The 24618-nt window shown below is 52.0% G+C and overlaps 1 long non-coding RNA gene across 1 annotated transcript; it reads right to left on the bottom strand.

The window, feature by feature from the left end:
* Nucleotides 1–3615: 3615 nt before the first annotated feature.
* LOC123479271 (uncharacterized) lies at nucleotides 3616–23536 on the bottom strand. Its single transcript, XR_006654838.2, has 3 exons — nucleotides 23405–23536; nucleotides 5716–5818; nucleotides 3616–3965 (listed from the first exon to the last, which is right to left on the bottom strand). It is a non-coding gene; the product is annotated as an uncharacterized lncRNA (long non-coding RNA).
* Nucleotides 23537–24618: the final 1082 nt, after the last annotated feature.

Below are 24618 nucleotides of genomic sequence, written 5' to 3'. Positions count from 1 at the left end.
TTCCACCTGGTCTCCCTCCCTTTCCTGCCAGCCCTTCCACACCCAGCTTGCCTGGCTTCCCCGGACCCGCTGTCTTCATATCTGTCTTCACATCAGTTCCAGGGCTGCCCCAGCCCAGCTTGTTTATCCTTCAGGGGGTCCGAGTGGGTGTTTCAATCCAATTATGCTCTGACCACAGTCATTGCAGATACCAAAACAAACGTCCTGGGCGTCAGAGGTGGGGGAGGCTCAGACAGGCTGGTGCCAGGGGGGCTGGTAGGGGGAGATCTGACTGGGCCTGGAGGTGATGAGAACTGCTCCTAGTGATGGGGCCCTGGGGAGCAGGGGCCTCTGGGTAACTGGCCTCCTCAGTTAGGCCCAGGCCACAGACAGAACAGCCCTGGCCTCAGTGTCCCCCCGTCTCCCACTTCCCTGTGGTCATCTAATAGAGTCCTGGGGCTGCCTTGGAAAAGCCTCATCTTTCCTTAGCTGCTGGCTAAGTCTGGCCCCGCCTCCAGGAGGTGCAGATCTTGACTCCTCAGTCCAGGCCATGGAGGCCCGTCTCAGGCCTGGTGGTCTAGTATTGGAAGTAACAGTCGGATTCCAACCCTAGCTCTGCTGGACTCACCCGGGACTTGGATTGGAGTCCTGGGCCTCAGTTTGCCATCTCAAGGTCAATTAGCAGAAAATGCTTCCCAGTCTGACCGGGAATTTTTCCCAGGTAGAAAAATTCCAGCCCTCCAAGACCCTCTGGGGTGCCTGGAGAACACAGTGGCTTCTTAGGGAGCAGGGGTAGGTTGGATGTGGTGCCTGTTTGAGGCACCAGTGATTGGGGATAATGAGGAAAAATGGAGGCAGTGCTGATGGGTGGGCCCTGATTTCTATCTAGGGCTTCAGATGTCAGGCATCCAAGACCAGGCCCCCAGCTCCCACCTGTGTCTGTGGCAGGACAGGAATTGCCCTCTGAACCAGGGGACCCCGTAGAGGCCATGGTCAACACCTGCTTCCAGTTGTACCTGCCCCCCTCAGGGAGGAGCCCCCTCACTCATCGCTGCCCTCTCTGGCTTCTCACCCCAGTACCTGCTTTGCTCCCACCCCTGCCTTTCTGCTCTGCCCTGGAAAGACCACCTCAGCCCATCTGTTCATTGGCCAATCTCTGCAACGAGCCACTCCTAGGGACATTTTTAATAACAGTGATAATAACGACGGTAACAAAACAGCTCCCATTTACTGAACACTTTCTATGTGTTATGCCAGATGCTGCTGCAATTTTGTCCTCACATTAGTCCTGCAAGGCAGGCAGATAAGCAGCCCAGCTTTACAGGTGAGGAAGGAGAGACTTAAAGAAGTGAAGCAAATTGTCCAAATCATCCTGCTAGGAGGTATAGAACTGCATTCAAACCCCATAGGCCTGGCTTCTGAGCCCAGGGTTTTTGCACCAGGCTCGGGATGGCCCGAGGAGGGTCTGGATATCAGTGTTCTATTCTGATCTCTGCTCTGGCCTCTCTTACTCATTCAACCCTGGCTGCTGCCCAAACATGGGCAGCCTCTGCCCCTGGGCTGGAGCCACAATGTGGCAGGTGGAAGGATGGGAGGCGGGTTGTGGGGTTCAGAAATCTGCTTCCCTAACACTCCACAGAGGCCCAGACTCACCCTCCAAAATACTTTCAGTGAGGTCAAGGTCAAGATTAGAGACCTGGCCTCTGGGAAGAAGGGAGAACCAGCAGGGGCTTATGAGGGTTGCGCGTGAGTAAGTAAGTGAGACTGAGAGTGTGTGTGTCTGTGGTGTGTGTAGGTGTGTGCCTGTGAGGCTGAGTGCATGCACTAGTATGAGTGTGAATGTGTTGGTCTTTGAAAGAGCAAGTGCAACTAGGCAAGTGTGCTAGTGTAACCATGTGGGGTATGGGTGCTCCCAAGTGTGAATGATTGGGCTTGGGTGTGAGAGCACAAACGTGGGTGGGAAAAGCAGTTACTGCCTGTATGTCTTAGCAGAAAAATCCCAGAAAATCCAGAGTTCCGTCTCTGCTCTGCTATGAACCAGCTGTGGCTTTGGACACATTACATCTCTAAGTTTTCATGCCTGCAGTGGAGAGAGAAGCCCCCACAGGGTCATCATGAAGGTCAAATGTGACATGGGGCTAGCAACAGAAGCTCCCTGTCAGAGTTACAATGAGGAACAGATGAGGAAATGTGCAAGGCAGGATTCTCTCCATGGCAGAGGGCTGCCTAGTGTGACTGTTAGCATCACCCATCACTCAATATTTGCCATGAATCGCTGGGACTGAATCCAGGGTCTGTAGGTACAGCCAGAACCTCCTGGGCCTGGACTTGTCTCTAAGCCCACAATTACAAGTCAGGCAAGAACACCTTGCCATTCTCTGTTTTCCATTAACCTTTTGTGATCTTTCCATGGCAGCTATGGCTTGGGCCATGGCCATCGTTCCTTACCTCTGTAAAATGAGAGATTCTAGCCAGTCTGCAAATCCTTGTGACATTTGCCAAAGCAGAATTATTGCCAAAGATGTGGATAAGACTCTTGGTTCCTCGTGTGCGTATATCAAGTTTCATTGCTGATGCCTTTATTAACTCAGTCAATGTACCTTTATTTTAAATTTCAGAGTCCCAAGGGTAGAGCTGGCAGAGCCAGCCAAGTAAGCTACAAGTGCCCTTTTGCTGTAAGGAACATAGATGAAGCACCCTTGCCAGAATTCTCCCCAGAGGTCACTGCCATGGTCAGTTTACTGGCTATCCTTTCTGATCATTGCCTCTGCATTTACATCCATGTACGAGATCTGTCTGGAAAAAGTTCGGCCATCATTAATATAATGAGAACAGCTTGCATGACATCAGTGTAACCTGGCTGCCAAGGAGAGTGGCCTGGAACACGCATATGTGAACAATGACGACTTCACTGTACTAGTCAGTGGGGGTGGTAGATGCTGAGTGAGCATGTGTACTGTGTGAGCTAGCATTCAAAATGACTGAGCAAGTAGAGCAATGAATCTGCGTCACATTTTGCGTTAAGCTTGAATATTCCTCCATGGAAGCTATTTGGATGATTCAGAAGGCCACAGTTATGGACAAATGGTGATTGGCAGCTTCATCACAACAATGCACCTGCTCATACATCATGGTTTGTGCAGAGGTTTTTGGCAAAACATCAAATCACCCAGGTGACTTAGCTCCCCTACAGCCCAGATTTGGTGCCCTGTGACTTCTGATTTTTCCCAAAACTAAAATCACCTTTGAAAGGGAAGAGATTTCAGACTGTTGATGAGATTCAGGAAAATACGACAGGGCAGCTGATGGCAATTGAGAGAACTGTGTGAGGTCCCAAGGTGTCTACTTTGAAGGGGACTGAGGCGTCAGTGTCCTATGTACAGTGTTTCTGGTATCTTGTATCTTCTTCAATAAATGTCTCTATTTTTCATATTATACATGGCTGGATACCTTCTAGACAGATCTTGTATATGTCAGACATAAACAAATATACTGTTTTGGGAGTGCACTTTTATCTTTGCACACAAATGTTATTTTTCTGCAAACTTTTCTAATTAAAAATATAACTTAAAAAACATATGGCTTGGAGATACTGATGAATGAATACATACAGATCTATGATTATTATTTTTTTATAGAACTTATTTATTTATTTTTTATAGAGATGGAGAAGGAAGGAGAGTGGGAAACATCAATGTGTGGTTGCCTCTTGCATGCCCCCTACTGGGGACCTGTCCAGCAACCCCGGGCATGCGCCCTGACTGGGAATCAAACTGGCAACCCTTTAGTTCACAGGCCCACACTCAATCCACTGAGCTACACCAGCCAGTGCTCTATCTCACTATTTTTAACTGCTACATATCAAGTATTCCATATCATAGAGAGTTACTTTTTACTTAGCCATCCTCTGCTCACCAGTAGACTGTTAGGTTGCTTCTAACTTTTCATTGTTTTATAATGCTCAGTGGACACTCCGGTATGTGACCCTGTGGGCAGACATGAATATTTGTATTAGGATAATGGATTTCTGTAAACAGAGCTGCTAAGACAAAGATGACTGTTAGTGATTTTAATAGAAACTGCCAAGGTATCTCCAGGAAGACTGGATCAATTGATGTGCTTCCAATTGCTGATGAGACAACCCACTTTTCATTAAAATTTTAAAAAAATCTTTCAATTACAGTTGACATACAATATTATATTAGCGTCCGTGTACAACATGGTAATTAGACATTTACATAACCTGCAAGGTTATCACCCTGATAAGTCTAGTACCCCTCTGACTTTATATGGTTTTCACAGTATTATTGACTATATTCTCTATACTGTACTTTACATTTTTATAACTGCCAATTTGTACTTCTTTTTTTAAGAATTGATTTTAGAGAGAGAGAATGGGAGAGAAACATCAATTGGCTGCCCCATGTACACACCCCAACCTAGGATCAGACCTGGAATCAAACCCACAACCTAGCTATATGCCCTGACTAGGAATCGAACCTGCAAACTTTTGGTGTATGGGACGATGTTCCAACCAACTGAGGCACACTGGCCAGGGCCCAATTTGTACTTCTTAATCCCTTCACATTTTTCACCTACTCTCCCACTGCCTCCCCCAATCGGGCAACGATCAAGTTGTTTTCTGTCTGTGAGTTTGAGCAACCCACTTTCCATACATCCTCTCCAACATTGGACATTAGCATTCCTTTTGAGTTTTTTTCTAATCTAATGGATTAAGCAAAAATCAATCTTCTATTTAATTTGCATTTCACTAATTATGATTGTGTTTTTCTAAAGTTCAGCAAATTTTCCTAAATTTATTGAATATTTTGTATTTCTATTGTATGAATTGCCTGTTCATATACTTTGCCCATTTTGCTAATGGGGCTTTAACATTTTTTCTTATTGTGTTAGAATTCTTTATTCTGGATGTTAATATTTGTTACGGTTTTGCTGCTTATCTTTCTGTCATTTTCAATCTTGTACCCGCAGTTTCAAATTTAGTGTAGTGTACTTATCAGCGTTTTCCTCGATGGCTTGCTTAATGGTTTGGGTCTGACTTTAAACAGCCTTCTCTAAACCAAAATTATTTAACATACACATGTATTGTCTTCTAACACTTTTAGAGTCAGGTCTTTATTTCCTTTGTGCACAATAGGAATAATCCTTTTGGAAAGTAGTTTGGAGACCGCCCCCACCATCACCGGCTGTCCAGACTATGAATCTGATTTGCTAATATCAAGGCATGACACTCATTTTCACAATTTGAAAGCAAGAGACTTTGGAAGGGATGCCAGGTATCTGGTGCGGTGAAGGGAGGTGGGGAGGAGGGGGGTGTGACGCGAGGGCTCAGCTGGTGAAGAAAAGTAAGGGATGCTGGCCTTGGCTCCCCCTTTCCCACCCCTCAGGATGAAAATGGCTCCAGGCAAAGAGAACAGCAAGTGATTCACGAGGATCCCGATGAAAGGTGCATCTCTGTGTGCACCTGGTATACAGCACGTGTCATACCACTTGAATGACCGGTTTCCTTAGCACCACCCCTCACTAAAATGTCAGCCTCTGTGGGGCAGGGAACCTGTCCTCTTCATCTTCATCTCCCCTACCAGCAGTCCCCAACCTTTTTGGCAGCAGGATCGGTTTCGTGGAAGACGATTTTTCCACGGACTGGTGGGAGTGGGGGTGTGTGGTGCTTGGGATGGTTTTGGGATAATTCAAACACAGTACATTCAAGCTTACCTCCTGCTGTGTGGCCCGGTTTCTAACAGGCCTGGGCTGGTACCGGTCCATGGTCCAGAGGTTGGGGATCCCTGTTCCCCACACCTAACACAGAGCTGTCATCCTTGGGTGAAAAAACATGAAATGAGAATGTACATGAGAATGAAATGAGAATATACATTCTCATTTCCATGTGCCTGTGTTTCTGTGTGCAAGAGACCTGTGCAAGGGGCGTGTCCCTGGGTGAGCACACACACGCCCCTCCCCGCCGTGTGCATGGGGGCATGTTGATGCACGATGAGCTGTGTGTCCTCGTGTCTCAGACTGTGCAGGCCTGTGAGTGCAGGCTGGCATACCTGTGTCTGTGGGCGCGTGAACATACACGTGCTTTCCTTCCCTCCCCCGCCAGTTCCCCCACTCTCTACTCCTCCTGTCACGGAGCCTTTTCCCCTCACAGCTGGGAGATATTATTCATGGGGACAAAGTCAAATATGGCAAATCTTATAGTTTCTCCCAAGAAGGCTTCTTTCTTCTCCCCCCTCCTGCCTCACTTTTTTGCTCTCTTCTCCCCTCCTCTTCCTATTTCACTTCTCCCCCCACCCCCCTCTGGGAGGAATCTCATCTGAGCTCAGCCTTTGCTGACATGGCCATTTGGGCCCATTAGCTGCCTTCTAATGAGTGACTGCCTTCTCTGCCCCTTCCCCCACCCCGACTGGGAGGGTGGGATCAATTAGCTGCTGCACACACACACCCCTACACATGTGTTCATGCCCCTGGGTACAAATGTACACCTCGTGTATACATGCAGAACATATACATGCATCCCTTCTTCTTGACCAATAACATCCTTTTAAGGGTCCTTACCTCCTACAGTGTTCCCCAGACCCCCAGAGAGCCTGCTTAATTTAACAAGCAGGACATCCACTGCCAAGTCCACTCACCCCAGCTCATTCCCAGATTCCCATGATGCTAACTTGAGTCCAACTCTTATATTTTACAGATGGACAAACTGAGGCTCAGAGTGGGGAAGGGACTTGTCCAAGGTCCTTCAGTTAGAAGTCAGGCTGCGAATGGTCTCTGGTCCTTGGACTCTCAGTTCAACACTGTCGCTATCAACAGGTAATAACGTGGCTCGGACAAAGGCCTGCCCTGCACCCAGCGGAGCTGTGGGATTCAGAAGGACTAAGCTCACACTGAGGTGTGACAGGGTCATGGGGAGGCTCTGCTGTGTGTGAGTGAGGGAGAGGGCGAGCTCTCAGTGGGGGCCTGCCTCGTCCCAGAGTCAACTCGGCCTGGAGACTGTGAAGAGACGGCTCCAGGCTCAGTCCCTCCTCTGGCTCTTGCAAGCCTCACCTCGGTTTTCTCTCCCTCCATGGAGCACTGACCTTAGGGATCCCCGATGCAAGCTCTGTCTTGCTCAGGTGGGAAAGGGACACCTCACTGAGGATTCTGTTCTGAAGGGTGTCCCCTGAGGACTCAGGAATGGTGGGCCCAGCCTGGACCTGCCCCTGACCCGTTCTCCAGATTCCATATAAGGATAGGAGAAGTGAGAACTGGGTCGCAGGCCTGAGGCAGATAGGACCCAGGAGGGACAGCCCAGGCCACCTGGGTCACAGCACCCTGGCACCACTGTGCTGAGCCACTTGGGAAAGTCTCGGCAGCTGGGATCATGGGTGAGCCTTGGCAATTCATGTCTCCTCAGGTCCCGGCCCTGCAGGCTCTGTATGACAGAGGGGTTGAGGACAGGTCTGGGGGTCCTTGTGAGAGCTTATGGTAGGGGGAGGTCACAGAAAGCTCACCTAGGGGCCATGGGCTTCCACAGTGACCCCTCATATCCAGGAGCTAAAAATAGTATAATACTTTCCTTGCTCCTGCTCAGCATCTCCCTGAGGCAGGGGAGAAAGAGTGGGAGGTCTTATCTAAAGGTCCCTTTTCTCTCTGGGAGCCACAGACCGCCCCCCTTCCTGAAATTGTGTGCTGGCTGGGAGGTGCTGTGAAGGCAGCCCTCCATAACCTCAAGGCCTAGGTGAAACCTGATAAGGACTCAAGAGGGGCATACTGGGACCCATGCCTTGGCTGATGTGGACCCTTATGTAGCCTCATGCAGGTTCCCAGGCCTTCTCCCTCCCCTCCTCCCCATTAGGGCTCAGCCCAGCAAGTCCTCCCCTAGACTGGGTTGCCAGAATGGATGTCTTTTTCCAGCCAAGGTCCTGGCCTGCCCTAAAAGCACGGTCCTGGACCACTCCTGGGGGTGATGGAGCCTCTGGCTTCAGCTGGGCCGTCCTGGCGCCAGCATCAGACGGGGGAGGCGATGGAGTGAAGGGAGTAGAGGATGCAGACTCCAGGTCAGGAAGCCTTGGATTGGCAACTGCACTTCCCCACTTAATACCTGAGTGACTTCGCAGGGCTACCCCATTTTTTAAGAGTTTTTCATCTGCAATAGGAGGAGAAGCAGAGGCTCTTCCCCAGGATTTTGCCACAAGGATTAGAAGCCGGCTATAATCTGTAATGCTATTTGCTTACATGTGCACTGACAATTTCCGGAGGGTACACGAAGAAACTGCTAACGGTGGCTGCCCCTGGACATGGGAGTAACAGGAGGAAGGGGGGTACTTCTCGACTTGTTTTAATGTTACTGCTAAGAATATATTACTTTCATTTAAAGAAAAGAAGGGGGGAAAGCCCATATGGTTTCCAGTCAAATAGCTGAGCCTCAGCTGAGTCAGTGAACGGCAGCCTTGATTGCTGCCTGTTGCCGGGTAGCTGTCCGTCTCTCTCCGGCACGGCGTCTGGGTGTCAGAGTGATTTGTAAACAAACTGCTTTATAAATGTTAGGTATGATTAACATCTGGGTAATGATGTATTTCTATGCACAACTACAGAAATAATTGTGAGATGGTTTGTCTTAAGTATGAGTAGGTGTGTAAATATGTACCCTTAAGGGTGGTTATGCGTGCGTTATAGCTGGTGGTTAAGAGCACAGGCTCAGTAGCCATGTTGCCTGGGTTTGAATCCTGAACCCACTATTTACTGGAGATATGATCCTGGAGATATGACTGCCGTAGTTAACCTTTCTGTGCCTTGGTCTCCCTATCATTAAAATGGGGATAGTGAATGTACCTTCTCCACAGGATTGCTGTGAAGGTTAAATGAGCTAAGCTATGTGAAACTCTTAGAACAGCCCCTGGCACATAGTAAGTGTTCAACAAATTTTTTTTTCAATTTAGTGTATCTGTATACACATGGCTGTGTTTCTCATCTCCTTAAAAGAAGGAACACCATCTTGGCCCACCTTCCATCAAGGAGGGGGAGATGGCAGTCAGGGGTTCTGTGTACCCTTTTGGCCTGTTGGTCTGTGGAGACCTAGGGCGCTTGAGGAGACTGGGGTTGCTCTTTTTCAAGAGTTCAGAGCCAGGGCCCCATTCTCAAAGGGACGCCTGGGGAGGACAGGGTTGTCTTGCCTCCAGCTCTCATCCTTTTCATGCTTCCAAGGACACTGCTGGGGAGGGGGGGGGCGGGCATGCTCAAGTTGCCCACTGAATCCCTCAGACGAAATGTCAGAGGAACCAGGAAGGAGGACTGACCTGTTGAGGGTGGAGGTGGGGAGAAGGAGGCCACTCTCCAGCCGGAAAGAGAGGCCGGGAGCAGTGGGGGAGGGTCATTGCGAGCTGAGGTCAGAGAGAAGCATGGCAAGGCAGCTTCTGGCAGCAGCAAGCCTAATTTCCCCAACCCCTTCTAAAGGGATCAGCCTGCCCCCCTTACCCCCACCCCACTCAGCTCCCAGCTCTGGTGGGATGGCTGTTCCCCTGAAGAGGGGCACTGAAGGCACCTCTTGGAGATTCTGGGTCACCAGGTGGATTGATCAGCTTTGGGAAGGGGTGGGAGGGGCGTTGACTTGGGGAAGGGACCTGGGCCTGAGATGGAGCTGACAGAGCCTAGTTACTGAAGGTGCCAAGGGGTACCAGGCTGGAGGAGTGAATGGGCCCAGCCTCGGGGAAGATGCGGGAGCTGAGCCAGGCTGCCCCTCTCCCCTTGGAGGCATAGCCCCCTTCCCAGGGTAGACCCTAGGTCCTGGAGGCCTGGACAAATCAGAGGTTCTGAATCCCAAACTGGACCACGTGGTAGGCAAGTGTGTGTGGAAGTCACAGGGTAGAATAATTAGGAACAGGATAAACTTTATCTCCTCCATGGAGCAGGAGCACAGGTAGCTATAAAGTCACACCCAGGGGCTCACGTGCACATCTGACCACACGGCATGTGCACACACGTCACCCGCAGGTGTGTGCACGCAGGTGTGTGCACAGACACACACAGGCAGTCACAGGGTAGTGCTTTCTCTGACTTCACAGATTAGGAAACCAGATTCTGGAAGTGTAACTAGTGCAGCCATGGTCCACCTCTGGGGGGTCTTCAAAAAGAGACCCCTTTTCTCCTAAAAAGCCATCCTCAGCTAAAGCCCTCCAGCCACCTACTCTCCCCCGTGTGCACTTTGTCCCTCTATAGAGTGGCTGCCTTCCAGCGGTGCCTCACTGGTGTGCGCACCTGAGGCCTGACCCGCTCCAGAACTTTAGCTGCGGGGCTCCTGGAGGGTGGGACCTGGTCTCCCCCCATCTGGGCTCTGCCCTCGGGGCCACTGCCATAGAAGGGGACACTGAGCTCCAAGAGGAGGTCCCGAAAGGTGAGCAAAAGGTGGGGAGGCGAGCTGTGGGGCTGGGAGAACCTTGGAGGTGAGCTGTGGTTCAGGCAGGAGTTTCACCAGACGCACCCAGGTGGATTCATACGCCCCTTACACACACAGACACCCTCACCTGGAGGGGGCAGGAGGGGGAAAGAGGAAGAGAGCCCAGGGACAGTGGAAGAAGCTGAGCAATGTGGCCTACGCGAGGGACACGAGGGAAGGTATAGGGACAGTCTGCATGTTCAATTGTGGGGGTAAGTGTTTATTGAATTATAATGTAAATCCAGACTGTACCTAAGTATGTATGTCCTTTATGGCTTATTATTATATGAGTGTATTGCTCAATGAATTTCCACAAAGCGGACCCACCCAAGTAAACAACGTCCTGATCGAAACGTGGAAAATCATCAGTACCCAGCCTCCGCTGACGCCCCTTTTCAAGCGCAGTGCCCTGTTCTGGCTTCCGACACCATGGATTCATTCTGCCTATTTTTGTAGTTTACATAACTGACATTACAGAGTGTGTTAACTTCTGGGTCTGGCTCTGCCTGTTAACGTGAGAGTTCAAGATCCATCTCTGCTATTGCGCAGGCACGTGTTTAAACGATATTCATTCCTGGACATGCGCACACACAACATGGGAGCTGCACACAGGCAGATTCATGTGTGCGTGTTTCTGACACAAGTCTGCACACCTCAACACTCACACAATCACAAAACACATACAGCTTCTCACGCCCCTATGCACATTCTCATTGCTCTCACACATGTGGCTACCATGCACACATGTGTGTGTAAATCCCCCAAAACTCACGCTTACACACTCACACAGGGTCTCACACACAAACACATTCTCAGACACAAAGACAGACACGTTAAATGCACCTTGGTGTTCAAATTCAAATGCACACTCTCACACCATGCACCCTCAGCCTCTCTCTCTCACACACACACACACACAGACACACGCGTGCCCACTCTCACACACGGGTCAACCCTCAGGCTCTCAGGCTCAGGCTCTAAACAGACAGAGGAATGTGGTCGAATCAACAGCTGAAAACCGTCCCGAGAGTAAAGCTGTACTTTGCTGAGAGAGCAGAGCCTTTATTGGAGGGACGCAAGTGTCTGTGTGTCTGAGGCTGGGGGAGAGGGGAGGTGGAGGGGTGGTCTCCCAGGGCCTGTGGCCACTGGGCTGTTTCAGTTATAAAAATGATGAAAGGACCTGGCGCAGTGAGAGCATGGCTGTGAGTAAATAAAGCTGCCACCTTTGACCCTCAGAGGCCAGGGTGCGTCCCAGAATGAAAGCTCACTGGGGAGGGGGATGCTCAGGCCCAGCCTGAGTTCTCCAGCACCCCCTCCCAAGGCCAGACTCCCAAGGGGGAGGCAGAGGGGACTTGAGAACCTGTATGATGCTAGGGGACTTATAAAGGGAGGAGGGGGAGGAGAGGAGTTAGGGATAAGGATGGAGGTTGGGGACATGAGGGAGAGGGTGAGGGTCATGGGGGAGGAGTGGGGACAGGGAGGAGAACTCTGATTTCTGGCTCTCCCTCCCTGTACCTCTCTGTCTCTCTCATTCTCTCGACAGCTCTACAGGTCTCTTCTGCTCCTGGTCTCTGAGACAAGCATACATCCCCCTTCTCGTGTTTGAGGCTTGGTTTGCTTGTTTTTCTAATCACCAGGAACTACAGGCAAACAGGGGTTAGCAAAAATAACAAACACAGGCAAAGTACAAAGTCACCAGGAATTCCAGAAAGATTGAGAAGTGGTTGGTTCAGGCTCTGCCAGAAATGAGAGTGTAGCTGGGCCTGCCCCACCCCCAGGGGGCCCCTCCTAAACCCCTTTCCCAGCTCAACCCTGCAGGCACCACCATCCTTGGCTCTGAGCAAAGCTCAACAAAGTTGGCTGCGGAGATAAATAAATGAATAAATGGGTGAATGCATGAAAGCTTTCTCGGTAATCAACCTCCCCAACTCTGTCTGGGTTCAAAATTTATGAGCACATATGTGAGCTTGCCCTCACTGTGGAATCAGGAAGGCTCCTCAGCTCTCGCCAGGTTTCCTTCTTCTCTCCTCTCTGCAGCCCTTCTGGGCTCCCCTGTCTCCATGGCTGAGGTTCACTTTCTTCTGCAGTCACTGTGGCTCTTAAAGGTTCACCTGGTCCCATCCCCAGGAGAAGGAAGCGCTTTGCAGCCTGGCTTTCAAAGAGCCATGCCCTGCATGTCCCTCCATCTTGCAGAGACCCCGTGGTCACTGCCTTTGACCCTCTGGGGGGCCACTCGGTGGCCATAAGTAGGTTCTTGGAAGTCTTACCTTGGCTAAGCACAAAACTTTTCACCAAAAGATAATGAAACCCCCAGCTTTATATGTGAGGGACATGCAGGGAAGACCAGACCACAGGAAACATACCTCTCACTGCACCTCCCACTCCTGTTGCCCAGTCTGTGGCAGACTTAGCAAGAAGGCTAGAGAAAGACAGTTGAAGAAAAGCATCCCCGCTTTCCTGTTAGCCTGGAGCCTCATGGCGGGAGCTGCAGTCTAGAACTGGAGGGAGCCATTGCTGGGAGTGCAAGCATGCTCCCAGCAGGACAGAGCGTGCCTTGAGGCCAGTCCTCTGCCCAGGGAGACATGGCCCAAAGTCAAGTGCCCAGAACCCAGCCCCTCCTCTCTTTATGCCCCAGGCAAACAGGCTGTTTTTCCTGAATCCTTGGTGGAGACTTGGCCTGTCTTTTACCCTGCAGGGAGAGGAAGGCTGAACCCCATGTGGGAGGAGGAAGCTGAGGCAGCTGAGCCCTGCGTGTCAGCACTGGGTTCTTGGTCTACACTGAAGACCCCCTCTTGGCCAAGTCTCTCTTGTCAGCTGAGATGAGGGAGAAAGCCAGGTGGGCTCAGCTGCAAAACCAACGGGAGACCCAGAAGACATAGGTATCCAGGAAATCAAACACTGCTTTCCACCTTCTTTATTCGAATTTCCTCAACCCCGACCCAAATCATAACCAACCTTCGACTGAGAATTTACCCTGGGCCACACACTGTGATGTGGGCTTACAGGAGTCCCCTGTCTTAGTCCTCACAGCAGTTCTGTGCTAGGTGCCATCCTGATCTCCATTTGATAGATCAGAAGGCTCAGATCCAGGGAGGTTAAGTTACTGGTCCAAGGCTACCCAGTTTGTAACTGGAGGGCTGAAACTGGAAACCTATAGGCAGTTTGGCTTCTAGGGAGCTGGTAGATGTCTGAGTCTGGTTTGGGGGCAAGGAAGCCCAGGTTCAGGGCCAGGTTCAAGAGTCAAATGAGAAGGTAGCAAGTATTCACAGCCCTCTGTCCGGGCTCTCTACTGTTGGGTCCCCCATCCGACGTGGTGCAGATATAGTCCCAGCCCTTCCACAAGCAGCACCGACTTCTTGTCTGTGAAGTCTGCGTTGATGGAAAGGTGGGAGCATGGGAGCACTCACCTCCCCCTCCTTCCCCGTTTCATTCAACTCCTACCTTCTCAACAACAAAAAGTGCCATCAGTTAGAAGCACCAAGTCTGTGCACGAATCTCAGTGTTTCACCCCTTGTTCTTACCACCGCCAGGAGGGCCTGCACCTTTTTGGAGTTGGTAGTTGTGAGAACATACAGTCTTCTTGGAATTTGTTACATTTAACATTGCATTGTACCTATATTCCCCTGCACCTACACACCCTCTTAGTTGTTTTAATTATTTACTCTATCTTGCTTTTAATTTTATATGATATAAATATATCATATAAAATTAACAGATGTCTCCTAACATCTATCTGAAATCTCCAGCTGGTTGGGTCTGTCTCTGGGCCCTTTTCTGTCCCACTGATGGAAACGTCTGCTTTGGTGCCTACACCATACTGATTTCATTTTGTTGCCCTATAACAAAATGATTGAACATCTGGTCAAATCTGCTTTTCTTTAGAAAATTATTTGATATGTGTTGGTTCACTTGTTTACTTTTCATGTGAAACTGAGAATATTTTTTTTCTGGTTCCAAGAACATGTCTGGTGGGCCTCAGATTCATCGGGCAGTAGGTCTATAACTTTTCCAGGGGAACATCGCCATTTTTATAATGCTTGGCATCTCGGTAGGTCCCACGACTCCTTCCGTGCCGCATCTAGCGATGTGGATGGCTGTGCACTACTCCCTGGGCTGCTGTTCCCTGCCTGGCTTAACCATTTCCCTAGTGTTGGGTGTTTGGGTTGCTTCCAAGGTTGAGCTATTATGAATAGTGCTAGTATAAACATCTTTGTACAAATTGCTTTTTTATTTTGGGGGGGTATGATCCCAAAAGTGGGATTATCTGATCAAAGGGTATGAACAATATTGTGGTTTTACCAAACCCTGGGAGAATGGGACCAATTCACAGTACCACCAACACCATATAAAGAAATATCTCCACCCTGGCTGGTGTAGCTCAGTGGATTGAGTACTGGCCTGCGAACCAAGGGGTCGCCAGTTCAATTCCCAGTCGGGACACATGCCTGGGTTGCTGGCCAGGTTCCCCAGTATGGGGTGTGGGAGAAGCAACCAAACATTGATGTTTCTCTCCCTCTCTTTCTCCCTCCCTTCTGCTCTGTCTAAAAATAAATAAATTAAATATTAAAAAAAAAGAAAGAAATATCTCCTTTTCCCTTAACAAACCCTTGAGCAACCTGAAAACTTAAAAGGGTAACTTGTTCCTAAGGTAAACAAACCACAGCCACTAGAGGCAAAAAGAGGGCGTTTGAGAGAGCGGGGTTCTGAAGAGCGCAGATGCCACAGCCTAAGAGGCAGGCTGCCCCGGCCTGTGGCTGCCCTGCTTCCTCCCAGCTCTTCCCTGCACCGATTCCCTGTTAGCGTGTGAGCCTGGTTTGTTTTTATTTACTTGGCATATGTTTGTATAGCAATAGTCAGGTACTATTCTAAGCACTTTACAAATATTAACTCATTCACTTCTCATAATAAGTCCATAGACTAGATCGTATCATTATTATCATAACCATTTTTCAGGTGGAGAAGCCAAGTCACAGAAATTCGCTGTCAGCTGCACAGCTACAGGATTTCAGCTTGGGCGGCCTAGCTTTAGAGTGTTGGCCACCGTGCACGCTCTCCTGACTGGGAACAGTCACTGCAGCTTGTAGCTGCCCTTCTTCCTCTGGGTCCCGCCTTGGCACCAGCAGCTCCAGTCCCCTCTGGGGAAAGAGGACCCTAAATCTTCCTGCCCTGGGTTTCAGGCTTTCTCCTTACCCCCTTCTCACACACAACCACCATCTGCAGGACACTGCCACGTGCCAGCCATGAGGCGAAGCACTTTTACATCTTTCCATCTCTTTTGATCTTTAGCAAAATCATACAAAGTACGTAGAATATCTTCATTTTATAGAAAAGGAAGCGAGGGGCAGAGAGATTGTGTTGCCCAAGATCACACAGCCAGTAGAGTGGCAGAGGGAGAATTTGGAGCCTGTTCAAATAGTAGTTCCTTTGGTCTTTTCATACTTGGCTCTTCTCTGGCCCCCTGAAGCCCCACACCTTACCCTAGTTCATTTCTCTTTCTCCCCAGGGTTTTCCTGAATACACTGAGGGGGAAAGAAACCCTTTAGGTGAAGCTCCCCTTCGCCAGGGCCCAAGTAGCCACCCCCCAGGAAAGCACCATCATTACCTTGTGCTTTTTGAAACACACAGTCACTCCCTGAGAGAGGCCCAAATAGCTCCTTCCTTTCCTGTTTCAAAACCTACACTCTCTGGAGCCTGCTCCCTGGTTCCTCCTTCCCGCCCTAGGATCTTCAGGTGATTTACTGAGTACAGATGATGGGCAGGTGCTGGTTCCAATGAACACACCACACCCCCAGCTCAGATTTGTCCTCCTCTTTCTCCAGGTCCTCTGGGATGACTCAGAGCTCAGGTGCCTTCCGGGGAGTGTTTTATCCCAGTCATGACAGACAATCTGTATACAAGCCCCAAACGCCCTGAATGAACGTTATGCTCTTTATGGAGAATTGCCACTAAGCACAAAAGAAGGCACTTCTCTGGTCCCTGACAAGCTCTGGAAGATTCGAAGGCAGCATCAACTTCCGAAACTGTGGTAGTGTACTTCTCTGCGTACACACTTTTCAGGGGGAGAGAACACAACTGCATGTCTGCATAGGTGGGCCTGGGACTTCAGGGATGGGCTGATGGGCTCAGGAGTTCGTGTGTGTTGTTTCTCTTTCTCTCTCTCTCTGCATGTGTGTGTTTGAGAGCAAGGGTCTGCACTTACCTGTGAGTGGGTGTATGTTTGTGTGCACACGCTGTACAAGTTGGGCAAAGGGGCTGATTGGGAAGGTTTCCAGCAGCACTCAGGAGGAAGACTGGACAAGAGGGGTTAAGTGGGGAGAAAAAGAAAAGAGAGTCGAGTCTAACGCTTCATAAATAAGCAAAGGAATGCTGTGGTGAGTCTGATATGACAGGTTTGCAGCTTTCAGTGTCACTTGTAGCCCAGGGCAGGGATGGCAGGTCACAGTTAGTACGTATGTGCTGGCCTGACCAGGCGTAGCCCCAGTTTTAAGGGACAAGGGACTGGAGAATACAGTAAAGCATTGCTACCCACCCCTGGCCCCTGCCACTTTCCAGGCCCTGGGCTCCAGTCTGTCCCTACAGACCCTATGGCCTCTCTGAGGCGAAGACAGTTTGGCCTTGGTAGAGAGGTGGGAGCAGAGGAGAGAGGCTCCAGGAGGCCTGTAAATGGGACTTGCCAGTGCGCCTCACCCCTCTACCTGCTCCAGAGGCTAAGGAACCTCCTAATAGATGCTGTTCAAAGGTTTCGCTGACTTCAGAGGGATGGAGAAGAGGGAGGAAAGAGGAGAGGCCTCTGAGGTGGAGAAGTTTTGCTGAGCCTGCAGGCTACCCAGCCCCTCCCTGGTTCCTCATTACTGTGGTCCTTGGGCATGAAACGTCTTTTTTTTGAGGCCAAGAAGAATCCAGGGCTGCGTTAATGACCACCCAGCACCAGGATGAAGCCTGAGGCCCGGGAATGACTCTCTTGACCTTGAAATCCTGTCTGAACTTTTTCTGCTGTGCTGACATCCTATTTTCCCAGGATTTGTCTCCACTGCCTTAGCCCCGTCCCCTCAATGGGACCCTCAAGAGGAGGGAAGTTAGGGAGGCCAGGGCAAGGGTGTCTAGCATGTCCAAGGAGCTCAGCTGGGTCTGGGGACCCGAGCAGGACTGGACAACATTCAGTGTTAGTGACTCCCAGAGCAGCAGGTCTAACGAACACCTTACATAAATGTTAATGCAATAGCACAGACGCATTAGGAAACTTTTACATTGTTTCGTTGTTGTGTTGACTCTGATAATAGCTTGATGAACTAGAAGACAGAGCTCACTGTGCCTGTTTTATTTTTTAAAAAGGTGGGGGGTAGGCAGAGAAGTTACCTGATCCGTTCTGATTCACATTCGTACGTGAAGCAGTGTGGCTGGGACTCCAAAGACTCCAAGTCCACAACACGAAAAGATGCGATTTTTAAACAGTGTGCTGCTGACCACTGGAAGGGCTCATGAACAGAGACTGATGGGAAGGCAGAAATTTGAGCTGAGTTTTGGAAGTAGGGGTAGAAATTCCCTTTCTTTCTTAAAAAAAATGTTGTTTTGGGCAGTGAGGGTGGGTATTGTCAAGGCTTTGCAGCCTCAAGTGCGGTGCAAGTGGGAAGGTAGGAGAGAGTTTATCACAGCTGATACAAAATGGCTAATGGTAGCCAGTGACTGGGAGGGGGCATTACGGATGAAGCATAAAGTAAGTTGAGGCCGTTGAATGGTGGGATAAAGGGCTTTGATTTTTCCCATTGGCCAGGTGAGCAGTTTCTAAACCAGGGAAGAATGTGTCCTGTACTCCATTTAGGGAAGGAGAATTGGACCCCTCCAGCAGTGTGGATTCCGGATTCTGAAGAGAGGGGTGGCACACCAGCTGGGACCAAACTGTTGCCCAAAAAGGAAGTTAAGTGGAAGAAGTGAGGGTAGATGGTGGGGGTAGATGGTGAGGCTGCCTCTGGAAAAAGGCAGCTGCGAGCCAAGGGGCCCAGAGAGGAGGGTGGTCCTGGTAGCCCAGGCAGAGCCTTGGAGCGCCTGGTGGCCATGCTGTGGCCATTCTTACCAAACATGTGGTGTGGGCAGCCCCAGGCTCTACCTTGTGAGCCTTCTGCCTCATTGAGAGGTTATTAATAGGGAGTTTGTCTGGTGTCAGAGCGCAGACATAAACTGCATTAGCATTACCCCATAATCTTATTTAGTAAATGCTCATGCCGCTCCGTCTCCTGTAATTGCATTGGGAAGATGCAATATTTATGAAAGGGGAGAGGGGGATGTCACCGCTCATCTTGGTGATGCAGTAAAAGTCCCGGGAAATACCATGCGGGCTGCAGAGGCCTGGCCCCCAGATCACTGCCACCCACCCCAACTCCCATCCCCCCCTCAGGAGCCTTGGGCAGTGGGGCACGGAGGTATGGAGGGTGCTCCTGCTCCCCTTGGCAATACTCCTCCAAAAATTCCTGGTCCCTGCTGAATGCACCGACCCTTCTGGAGGGCACAAGGCCCCCAGCTTTGGGTCCCTCCCAGCCCTAGTCGGGCTGCTGGGGGATTTCACCTTCACAGTGTGACTTAGGCGGCTGGAGGAAGCTCAGCAGGTGGACGGGCTGGGACCAGGGGTCCTGGCTGGAACAGGGTCTCAGTAGCAGTGCTGGCCACTGAACGATCTCCAAAGCCCATGGCAGCCCTAGGTTCCCAGGGTGGCAACCCCTCTTCCACCCTCCTGGGATCACATGGCTCACTCTGTAGGACACACTCCTAGCACACACACACACACACACACGCAAACGCGCGCACACACACACACACACACACTTTGGGCCAGCCCCATGTCTTTTGCCTCTGGGTGGAGGAGGTAAGAGTGTGAAATTGCCCCAAGGGACTCAGAAGCATGTCTGTGTGCTCACCGCTCCTGCATGCCCTGGGCTCAGTCGCTGGAGATGGGGTCTCTGGTGAGGCCACTGGAAATCTAGGCTGAGAGGAAGGCAAGTGCCCAGGAAGGCACTTCCTGCGGGACCCTAGACAGCGCCAGACTCTCAGCCCCTGGCTTTGGGGTGGGTGTGGCCCCCAGAGGGGGAGTGAGGTCTCCTTACACACCCCATGCACACCTCACTCACACACAGCCCCACACTCTACACCCACACCGCATTCACACCACACTTGCCGGAGACCTCACCCACTGTGCAGGGCTTAGGGTTCACAGTGCTCTGCAGGCTCATGGAGTTAGCCCGGGCCCGGACCCACTCACTCTCTCCACCCTCACACTGCACCTGCCCATGTGCGCCACACTCCCTCACCAAGGCATCCGACCCCTCTAATTTCCAGCGGTGGGCTCGCCTCTTTCCTCCTCCCCCCTCACTTCCCAGGTGGGGAAGGGGCACCCGAATCAGAGGCAGCTGAGAACCAGGGACAGGGTGAGTAGAGGAGGGCCGTGTCAGCCCCCTCTCTACTGTCCCATTAATCACAGCGTCGCGGTCCAGTTGGGGATCCCGACGCCCAGTGCCACACACAGCCCGCGGGACAATGGGATTATTTCTGGGGGGAGAGGCCGCCTCAGGCCGGGGCTCAGGCGGTGGTGCCTCCTTCCCTCAATCCGTCCCTAGGCACCCAACAAGCGCCTGCGGCGCCCTGGGACGGGTGGCAAAGCGGACGCCGGTGGCGCAAGGGTGGCAGGGCCTGACCGGCCTAATTCAATTAGCTGAGCGGCCGCCGCTTCTGCGCAACTCTGGGCCTGCGGGGGCTGAGCTTCGGGCAGCTGCTCTTTGTGCAAGCAGCCTATGCATATGGATACAGTCCCTCCCCCTGTGGCACGCCCCCACTCCTGGCACCTGCGGCTCCCATCCCCCCCTTCGGAGAGAGGATGACCTAGGCCTCATCGGAAAAGTTGAGAAATTATGTGGCTGCTTGAGCCCAATCAATGCGAAGGGAGGGAGCAGGAAAGGCGTGTGGAAAGGGGTGTAGCGCGTCCCCAGTGTGTGCGTACCTGTGCACGTGTGACCCGTAGGTTATGTGTGTGAAGGGAGAGGGTTTGTTTTGCATCTGTGCGGAGGTGTAAGTGTGGCTGGGTGTGCCTGTGGGCACCTTGGGGCGGAAGTGTGAGGGAGGCTTTGTGAGCATCCGTGGGGACTGCACTCAGGAATGTCTGAGTTCTGTGTGCAAGGGCGAGTGTGGGTCTGGGAGTGGGAGTGAGAGGGTGTGTAGCTGCTCCGACCATGTACCTGGAAAGCCTCGGGTGTTCATGTGCCTGCGAGTGGTCATCTGCATACAAGCGCGGTCCGTGCGCAGTCAGGACGTGGTGTGGGACACGTCACCCCCACTTCCGACCGCCACCGCCACCGCCACCGCCACCGGCCCTGCAGCAGCTGGGTTTCCCAGACCGAATTCGTTCCCCCCTTCACCCCGCCCCGCGCTTTCCTGATGGAGGAGGAGCTTGGAGAATTCATTTCAAACCCTAACTCCAGCTCAGCCCATTTACTGGGAGAACACTTCCCTAATCCACCGGGCTCACCGGACTGCCAGGCCCTCTCATCCAGCGGCCGGTGGGGGCCCGGCCAGCCGGGTTATCGGTCCCCAGAACAGCCCCATCACGGCTGGGTGGGGGCCAGTAGCTTCCCACATACCCTCGCGCCCCTGAAATTACCAGACCTATCCTTGCCAAGGTGGCCCGAGCTCCCAGGGGCGACCTCTGAGACCTCCAACTCAGCCTTCGCCACCACAACCCCCATTGAAGCCCGCTGAGAGTCCCGGTATTGGGGCTCGAAGGTCTCCATCCGCCCCCCCCCCCCCCGAAACCAAATCTATGCTCCCTAGGGGCGAGGGACTGAGGCGAGAAGTCTGGGTAGATGTGAGCACTGCAGGCTCTCAGTGGTCGGGACACCTCGCTCCTCTCGGCTTCACTGTGGGGGCAGAGTGAGGGACCCCTACGGCTGCGGAGGCCCAGCCCTCCATCAAGGAGGGAGTCTGGGCAGCCCCATGCGTGGCAGGCAGTAGGGTGGTCCTTAGAAGCCGGTGGGTGGTGGCCCTCAGAGACCTGGCCCGAGGCGGGCTAGTGTTCTCTCTGCTCCCGCTCCCTCTCCCACACCCCAAGGTGCCCTCTGCCACCCGAAATTCCTCAGGCTGGGCAAGGACCTACCCAGCGGCTGAGTCAGGCCAAAAATAGAGGCTAAGGATGGGAGGCTGGGCCCTGCTGGCGCCTTGGGCCCTAAGACGAGCAGCTCCACTGGGGCCCCCTGGTGGGAGGCCCACCTGCGGGTGCCCAAGGAGCTCTCCTGGAGCTGGGGGCGGGGGTGGGGGGGCGGTGGGGGACAGAGCTATGGCGTCTGGCTTGCCCTGGACCATCTCCAGCACTGCTGTCCTACCCTTTTCCTGTTTTGGAGCCCTGAGAGGAGACCTCTCAGGATATAGTGGGTCAAGAGCACCCATGCTGGGTGGTGGGACATGAGGGTCTCTGGTTCTCCTTTGGGAGGGAGTTGGTCAGAGAGAGGTCGGAGACCCAAGTTCGGTGCCCAGAGGTGATGGGGCCAACAGCTTCCCTGAGTCAGAAGCTGAGAGGGGAAGCCCTGGAGGGGAGGGCCAGATGTAAAAGGGACCCTATTGCTCAAGCAGGCTTTGGGGTGGGGTGGGGTGGGAGTAGGAGAAGGCTCTGGCTCCTACACCAGGTAACACTAAGGTGTATCGTACATCAGAGAATCTCTGTCCCCTGTCCCTCCATGTTCTGCCCTCCACTTATGGGAAATGTGTGCCTGTCTCTTCCTGTTGGAGAGGTCCTCAGTCCCTGGTCCCTCTTACTGTAAGGATTGGGTGGGGGCACCTGGGGCTGGCCCTGTACAACCCCTGCTGCCCTCTCCCAGGCCCTATGAGTCACTGAGTTGTGTGACTGGAACCAGCCTGACCTGCTCACTCCCTCCTTCCCTGACCTAGGCTCCTGGAGCCAAGCACCCCCACCCTAGGGCTCTGGACAGGTGGGGTCCCCTTTACTGGGTTTCTAAGTCCCTAAGTCACCCACGGTGCCTGCCTCCTTTGTGGAAGGGGGAACTTCCTGCCCCTTTACTGAAGCAGGTGGGCAGGAATCCAGACCTCAGTGGTCCCACCATGGTCCGCTTCATGTAACATGTCCCCTACATATTCTCAGCCTGCTCCACCCTTTTCCTACTAAATACCTACTGGGCATACCCTGTCTCCCTCTTCCACATCCACAGGCCCACATATGGCCGTTTTCCTGACCACCACACTGGAAACTAAGACACTCCTTGCACAGTTGCACACCCACCATCAGCAGCACACATTATTATTGCAGTCACACTTTCACACACCAGTCAAGGGACACCCTCACACCAGTGTGCACGTGTCCACTACAGAGGAACAGTTGAAGAGACACACAATCACCCTGTCACAGAAAACATGCATTCACCTGCATTCTCCCTGGCACACACGTCCTTACACAGGCAGATCCAGTTGTAAAACAGATGGAGACTCCCTCTCCCCTGCCACCCTGCACTCCTACCAACATGCCTCTTGTTTGTGGTTGTGCCCAACAGCCTGACACTGATACATAATGGACACTCAGTACATATTTGGGTAAAAACATAAAAAACAGATTTTTTAAATTATTCCTTAAAGACAAGCACAGCTACCCTCACCGTCAGGCACACTTCCACATGCAGCTTCCCCCTCATGGACACACAGCCCCACAAACACAAAGTAATTAAGTTATCATACACACCCCTAAGCTAAAGGACAACCCCTGGCTCAGGGGTCTCTCCCAGAGGGGGAAGGGAGCAATGTGGGATCCGGAGGGGCCTCCCCCTGTGGATGAGCCCTCCCTTTTCTCCTCTCTCTGCCACAGCCTCAGCCCCAGCTGCTCCTCTTTTAATTGGAGGCGCTTCTTTATTCTGCATGCCTGCTGTGTGTTGGGGTGGGGGGGTGCGGTGAGGATGGCTAGTGCTGGAAGCGGGTGCTGTTACCAGGTGGACTCAGGGCTGGACTCACCTAGATGTGCGCAAAGATACTTCTGCAAGGCAAGGACCACATCTGCCTAGTTTGGTGTAGAGGAAGCAGCTTGTAATGAACGGAGTCAGAAAGGCAGCATTTGAGTCCCCCCTGTCTGTCCCTTTCCAGCTTTCAGTGCCTTGGTTTTTTCATCTGTAAAATGGAGACAACAAAAGCCACATCACGGGGGTTTGGAGGACTGGACAGACGAGAAGGTGGCCAGGACACCACTGGTGCTTTGTGAGTCCTGTCTCCCTCCCCTCCCCTCCACTTTCCTAGCAGGGCTGCTCCGTGAGGCGATGGAACACAAGCTGCAATGAGTCTGAGCCCTGAGTCTCCTCCCCCATTTCAGAAAATTCTACACTGCAGCATTGTGCTCCGGTCAGAACCCAAGGAATCCTGGTGCGCTTGTTTCATCTTCCTGGGCAGAGAAGGGCCTGAGAGGGTAACCCTGCCCTCCGCCACCACCCCACTGAAAGACAAAAGCTGAGGTTGAGCTGGGCTCGAAGAACCCCAGCTGGAGGGAGGCCAGCAGCTCAGGACGGGATTGAGATAAAAGTTGGCTCTGATAAGCAGGAGAGGTTGTTGGGAAATCCAAAAGAAATCAGGCAGGAAGGCAGGCAGGCAGCAATGAGGGCAGGGGAAGGCAGGATGTCCCTGGGTTGCTGGATTGGTGAGGAGAGCAGCCTGACAGTCTCAGTGAGCCCCTAGGCGACTATGACCTCTGCCAAACTTAGACTAGACCAGCCAGGGTGAGGTCTCCTCCCAGGTACCCTGGGCAACTGGCAACAGAATTGAGACGTTCAAGAAGTGAGAGAGGTGGATGCCCAAAGGGTTGGATCAGGCAGGGTTGAGAAGATGCCTTAGGAGTGTGGAGAGGGAGGACAAGGGGAGTGTTAGGAACACTCAAGGGGTTTCAGGTGTGGGCCAGACACTGACAAACAGAAGTTGTTCTGAGGATAACCTAGAAAAATAAGGCTTTGATTGCCGCAGGTAGAACTGTGGTTAGACACAAATGTGACTTCTTGACTGAAAGGAGACAGGCAGAGCAAGGCAGCTGGGACCCAGCCTCAAAGGATGCTGAAGGGCCTCTCCCTATGGTTCTCACCCTCTACAGGAAATCTAGTTCAGATTTTGGGATCCCAGCTTAATCCTCTGCTGTCTGTGGGACTTTGGGCAACTTTGTTCATCTCACTGAGTCTTGGGTTTTGTTT

The sequence above is a fragment of the Desmodus rotundus genome, chromosome 4 (assembly GCF_022682495.2).
Source record: "Desmodus rotundus isolate HL8 chromosome 4, HLdesRot8A.1, whole genome shotgun sequence".
In the NCBI taxonomy this organism is placed as follows: domain Eukaryota; kingdom Metazoa; phylum Chordata; class Mammalia; order Chiroptera; family Phyllostomidae; genus Desmodus; species Desmodus rotundus.
Note: the sequence above shows the minus strand (reverse complement) of the source record. Positions and strands in the feature narration are given on the sequence as shown.